General features: G+C 50.1%; 1 long non-coding RNA gene across 2 annotated transcripts in view; it reads right to left on the bottom strand.

Moving 5' to 3' along the window:
* Nucleotides 1-835, bottom strand: part of LOC109310989 — a 2,900-nt gene extending 2,065 nt beyond the window's left edge. Inside the window, exons 1-2 of one of the 2 annotated variants that reach the window (XR_002101359.1) lie at nt 469-835; nt 161-327 (exon numbers count right to left, since the gene is read on the bottom strand). This is a non-coding gene — a long non-coding RNA (uncharacterized LOC109310989). Of the gene's footprint in view, nt 1-160 lie in introns of both variants that reach the window. The other variant, XR_002101358.1, reaches the window with a different exon arrangement.
* Between the last annotated feature and the right edge of the window lie 5,262 nt (nt 836-6,097).

The following is a 6,097-nucleotide window of genomic DNA, read 5'->3' as shown; positions in this document are numbered from 1 at the left end:
AGTCCACTCCTGACTCCAATGTCCACATCGTTAATGAAGATGTTGAACAGGATGGGTCCCAGGACAGAGCCTTGAGGGACCCCACTGGTCACATTGCTTCTCATTAGCCGCTATAATGCCGCTAGAAAATATTTTGGTCAAGGCTCCCTCAACTCCTTACCATCCCTACCAAATGTGGGTGCTCAGAAACTTCCAGCAGGCTTGGCTGGCTGTCTTGACCTCTCCTCTACGCACCTCCTAGCCCCCGGTTCCTTCTGAATCAGGCTCTGCTCTTGGCCCTGGGCTCCAGTTGGCTCCTAGAGAGATGTATTCACACACGATGGCAGCCTGAGAAAAACGTTGAGAAGGAATTAAAGACATCTCTGTTGAAATAAACATCTGCTCTATGTTCTGTGTCATGGCAACGGCGCTCACAAAAAGTATGGGCAGAACTCCAAGGGCTGCATGGCAAATCCGGGCTATCGCTACCTGTTGAAAACAGGCTGAGAAAGCTGTTTCTGTGCTGGCGGAGTGTGGACGGCACTGCTCAGGAAGGCAACGGTTCCTTAAAGGAGGGACATAAGATTACCACCCGGAGAACATGGCTAAGAAATCTGTTACCTCTCCAGTGACCCCACACAGGCCATAAAGAGATGAGGAGACTCCTGCGTACAATATAATCCATTTACATGCCTATCAGATAAACACATCCTCCTCCTCTCAACTGCATAACAGGAGACTGGTCCCGATCTGTTGCCTAGCACCTATATTGCAACAAACATCAGTCATCTGCTTATCAGGCCCATAATTACTTAAGTGCATAGGAAAGCTTTGCGCTTTTTTTGAATTGATCTAATACAAGATATCAGATTTACCCGAAGACCCTTGTCTGCCTATGTCCTTAGACCAACATGGCTACAACCTACACCCCTGGGAGCACTTTGCAAGCTTTTGGGTACAAACACCCTTCTTGCAAAGAACAATTTTCCCAACTATTTAGTTGGTCTAGTAAAAGATATCACATCTACCCAAAGACCCTTGTCTGCATATGTCCTTAGATCAACAGGGCTTCAACCAACAACCCTACAGGACTCCACATTATTTGCGAGATAAGTAGGGAAAACAAAAGAATTGTCTTCCCACCCAGCAGGCGATGATAAGGAGGGGAGCCTGCTGGCAAAACAGATTGAAGTGTGCTTTTCTACTCTGAAAAAACTGCCAGTCGCTTAAGGATGGATGTCTTCTTCCTCATCAGACCTGTTCTCCTCTGTGTATTCAGTCACGAACTAACCACTGACCTCTTCAACTCACTGGCAAGAGTGTTTCTAGCTTTACATTCCTGTTTAACTAAAGGGAGCTGTTCTGTGCTCAACAGGGGACTGGCTTTCTACGTTCCAGGTGATTAACCTGGAGCCCTGGGCTTTTAAAACCCTGCCTGCATTTTCACAGGGTGGTCTGTTACCCAAAACCCCTTAAAGAAGGAAACCCAGGGCTTTCCTGGGAGAGGGAACAGAACCATTTTTGTCTTAGGTGTGACTGATCTTCCTCCCAGCAGTGAGTAGCAAAAATAGGCCCCTCATCAAGAGCTTCCAAGGGGAAGAGATGGCTGTTAAAAAGTTTGCTTGGTTGTTAACAAGGAGCTTATGCACAAGGGGTAAATAGAGCACAGCTCACAGGGAAAACGTCCTGAAGCCACTGTACTGTGGGAGGCACAGGTTTAGCGCTTGTAGCCTAGTCTCTCATTGACTAGACTGATGGAAAGGAAAGCAGCCGATAAGCAGATTTTGGCTATGACGCCTGGCCTCCAAGTGGGGGGGAAGCGGAGCAGGGGAAAACCAGAAGCCCCTCGAGGTGCCTCAGAGACTCTCCCTCTGCCTGAAGAAGGGTGATTGCACCCAAAAGCTTGCAAAGAACAATTTTTCCAGCTACTTAGTTGGTCTATAAAAGATAGCACATCTACCCAAAGAACCTTGTCTGCCTGTGTCCTTAGACCAACACAGCTACAGCCAACACCTCAGGGACAGTAAGGAACCGGAGGGGGGAAGGAGAGATGAAGCGATTCCCAAGAGGAGGAGGAGAGATTTGCTAACTTCATAACACAACGAGGGAAACAGGCAACCCAGAAGTTCCTATCGTCTTTCTTTCAAAATAAGAGATGAAAGGAGTCTCATAAACCAGCTGCTAGGCACTGAACCTGCAAGTAATACAATCAAAGGGCTTCCTGACTGCAGTGAGAAGCCAGGCAATGCATCTTCAGGGCAGCAGCACAAAACCACTGCAGGCTGTCTGCAGAGGGGAGGATCTGCTAGGCTAGGGCCTTTGTGTACAGACCCCTGCAGATCCATGGCCATCTACTGCTGTCGCGGGAGCCCGGCACGGAACAGGGAGCTGCCCCCATGGGTGGTCAGGCCATTGCCCACATGAGCGCAGCAGGCAGAGAGGACAGCTCCAGGGCCAGTGGTATCCAGCTGGAGGAGCCCCAGCTCTTTTGGGTGAATGCAATACAACACCTTCGCAAAGAGAGCTGCGTGGAGGGTCCAGTAAAGTCTTCAGGGGTCCAGTGGGCCTGACGGGTTGGGTATCCATTTTTTTATGTCATTTTTTTCCACTGATGAAGATGTGCACTGAAAAGCAAAGTGCTTGGTAGCACCCTTCTCTCCTGGCTTTGCTTCAGCATCTCTTGCTGGCCTGTTCAATGGCCGCATGCATTCATTTAATTCCCGAGCTCCGAGGAGCCAGGCATGGAAGGCCAGAATGCCGAGGTTCAGCGGAGAAAGCAACAACACGACCTGTGGTCCAGAAGCCCGCATCTATAAAATATGCAAAGCACCTGCATCTGGACGAGCGCTTGTACTTCCTTAGCTGCCAGGAAAGTTAATAGATCAGTCATTAAAATGTGTCACAGTGAGGGAGGCACATCGACAATCCCCTGCCGAGGCAGGCCAGCGAGGAGCTGTGTACACACAGTCCAGGAAACTGCCATTGCAAAGATTAAACCTCGTGGCATGTATGAGTGAGAAAGGGAAATACAGAAAAAGAGGAAGTCTCACAAAGCCCCATGCCCATTCACTGTTAATGAGCTGCTGATTGCATGGGCCATTGGTTTCTTCTTTCTTAACGTGAATGAGGAGCAGTAGCGAACCAGAGAGCCAGAAAGAAAACCCAAGGGATGTGTCAGGAGTACACTCCAGAGGCTGCTCTTCCTGCGCGGTTAGAAAAGATTGCCACAGGGCAAAATGTTTGCTAGGTTGAATCAGACATAAATGGGAGTCAGGGGGTCGGTAGAGAAAGAGAAGAAAAGAAGCCGGAGCAGTGGAGCAGACTTAAACTTTCATAAGAGGGAAGTGGGGAAAGCTTGTTTACGTGCCGTTGTGCCCGGAAGTCCTGTGACTAACCCTATTTCACACACTGCAGTTATGCACTAGGATTGTCTTTATTGCTCACAAGGAAAAATGTACGGGGCAGCTGTAGGAGGGAAGGACTCACTGTCCTTCGGGAGCATTACATTTCATTTCTTCCGAAAACCCCTCTCCTCCGGGCCTGCCTGCCCAGCTGTGACTGCAGTGCAGAGACCGGTGAGTGCATCTGGTAACACCGATGATGACCTGGCCAGAGCCAATGTGTGTGCTACAGGAGTACAACAGCTTCTTGGGAGGCTGAAGAAAAAAAGACAAGGCCCTGTAATGATTATTCCATGACAGAGCACACAGAGCCCTGCCACGCTGCAGAGCAGCCCGCCCTGCCTGTCTTCTCTCTCCCCATCCACCCTTTATATTATTTGATCCACACTGATGCTCCTGACATTGCACATGAGGGGGGTGATGCTGTAGCACTGTCATGGCTTTAGAGAGTGTTTGTGGCTCCATATGGAAAAAAAGGTTCATTTTAGAAAGGTCCAGTAACTATTTAGGCTCTGAAGTCTCTGAAAAACTCTTTGCAATTCACCTAAGGAATCTGGCAGCTAGAAAACCATGCAGAAAAAGAAACCCCCCACAAAGAGGCCAGATATGGCATGCCCCTTTGCTTTAGGTCTTTGCTTTAATTCTTTCCAATAAGGCGGCAGGGGTAGGCATGGCATTCCTCTGGAGGAGCATGTAACCAGAGCCCAGCAAAACACCAATTTCACGTGTGTTTTCACACAAAGACTTGATGGCAGCAGGGTTTTACCACCAAGCAATTTGCATCACAACATGCAGCTGTTGCTTTATTTATGGCACAAGCAGCGTAGCCAAGGAGTCATTTGCCTGCAGCACAATGGGCCAAGCAGAGCACTGTCACCTCTCGTCACTCTTTTCTGTTCACGCTGTGTCTCTCTGCCAATGTGGGCTTGGTCAGAACCACCTCGCCATCGTCACTGCCCCACTGGCCATGCCCAAAGCCCAGCAATGCTGGGATGGATCCTACCCCCACAGCTGTGCTGGTGGAAGTCCCCTTTCCAAGTGACACAAGCTACACCAGGAAATGCCACTCTTATTCCTAGATAAGACTGACCACACCTGGAGTCACACCAGTCATTCCTGCCTTGCTCCGTGTGCAACAGGGAAAAGTTCACACTGCTGATTTGGCACTGAAAATGGACGGGATCTCACTTTCACCCCTGTAGAGGGCAATCCCAGTCTTGTCCTTGAAGTCCCCCTTCCTTGGTTTGGCAGAAGAGCAGATATCGGCAGCCAAGTACGATCCCATGCTTGACTTCATAGACTTCTCTGCTAGCCCCTCTGGTCTGGGTGTTTCACTGCATTGTATCCAGGCCACAGCAGTTTCCACTTCTTCCACGGTAGATGACAAGGCAATAGACTCACAGGAGCTGCGGGCATCTCAAGGGCCACTCACACAACCCCCTGCACAGATGCACCACCGCAGACATATGCTTTCCCAGCCTCTGCTCCAACAGCTTCGGCGAAGGACGTGCTGAATCTCTCCTTGGCAGTGATTCAAGCTGCCACTCTTCAGCCGCTTGGAAAGCCAGGGCATCCTCTCCACACCTTATCTCTTGGGTCATTCACATGGCACGGGAGCTGCTCAGTGGGGCTTACAGACTCAGCTCCCTGCTGCCAGGGCATTGGCAGGCCCTTTGCAAGACCAGGTGAGCTGCCAGCAGGCATTTGACTGGAAGTCACGTGGACCAGGCTGGTAGAACAATACGAGAAAGTGATGCTGCTCCATTTCCTCGTGTCGACAAGCCCTAAACATGCTCTTGCTCATTTGCAAACATGCCAAAGGTCACACGCAGTTCTTAGTACGCACAACCCCGACTCCCTTTTGGAGCTGTGGTTTGACCTGGCCTGGACCGGAGGCAGGTCTTTCTAGAGCAAAGGTTGCCTGTTGTGGACAGTCTTACCTTCCAAACGCAGTGCACTTGAACCACGTTGCTGGTTTCAGGCAATCCCAGTGCTGGATCAGAGCTCGTTGGCTTTCTTCCAGGCTTTCCCATGGCTTTACCTTATGGTGTTTGGACAGTGATACATGTGTCTAAGAGATGCTCTGATAAATGGACTGCATGATCATACAGCAGAGTGACCTGCACTCAGGGAAAGCAGAGATGACTTTTGTTTCCTTCCTTGCCTTCCCTGGATCCGTCTGTTGTGCTGCTGGGTCCAAAACCATTCTCAGCCTGAGAGAGGCTGTAAGATTTTAGGAAGAACCAAGACCTTCCAGACTGAAACACCAAGGAGAGACAGACACACCACACTGATCTTACCTCCTATCTCCTGCACAGATACTCTCATCCCCAGGCTACGACCATGTTAAGGGGAGTCTCAGCCTGGCCAGTCAAGCATTGCTTCTCCCTCCTAGGGAAGTGCTCTAAGCACTGGGCTACTGGATACGAAGGAGGCATGCTTGGCACCCCTGCCCCAGCATTTCCAAGTGAGGAGTTCAGGCACTTTCTGACTCCTTTGTTGGCTTCTGAGAATACCATGCATAGAGCCATGGGACTCTTTAGCCTGGAAAAGCGTAGGCTCAGGGGTAATCTGATGGCCACCTATAAGTTTATCGGGGGTGACCACCAGGATCTGGGGGAACGTCTGTTCACCAGAGCGCCCCGAGGGATGATGAGGTCAAACGGTCACAAACTCCTGCAAGACCGTTTCAGGCTGGACATAAGGAAGAATTTCTT

This window comes from Crocodylus porosus, unplaced genomic scaffold (genome assembly GCF_001723895.1).
Source record: "Crocodylus porosus isolate Cpor-Errol unplaced genomic scaffold, CroPor_comp1, whole genome shotgun sequence".
Taxonomy (NCBI): Eukaryota; Metazoa; Chordata; order Crocodylia; family Crocodylidae; genus Crocodylus; species Crocodylus porosus.
This window is presented reverse-complemented; position numbering and strand designations above follow the sequence as displayed.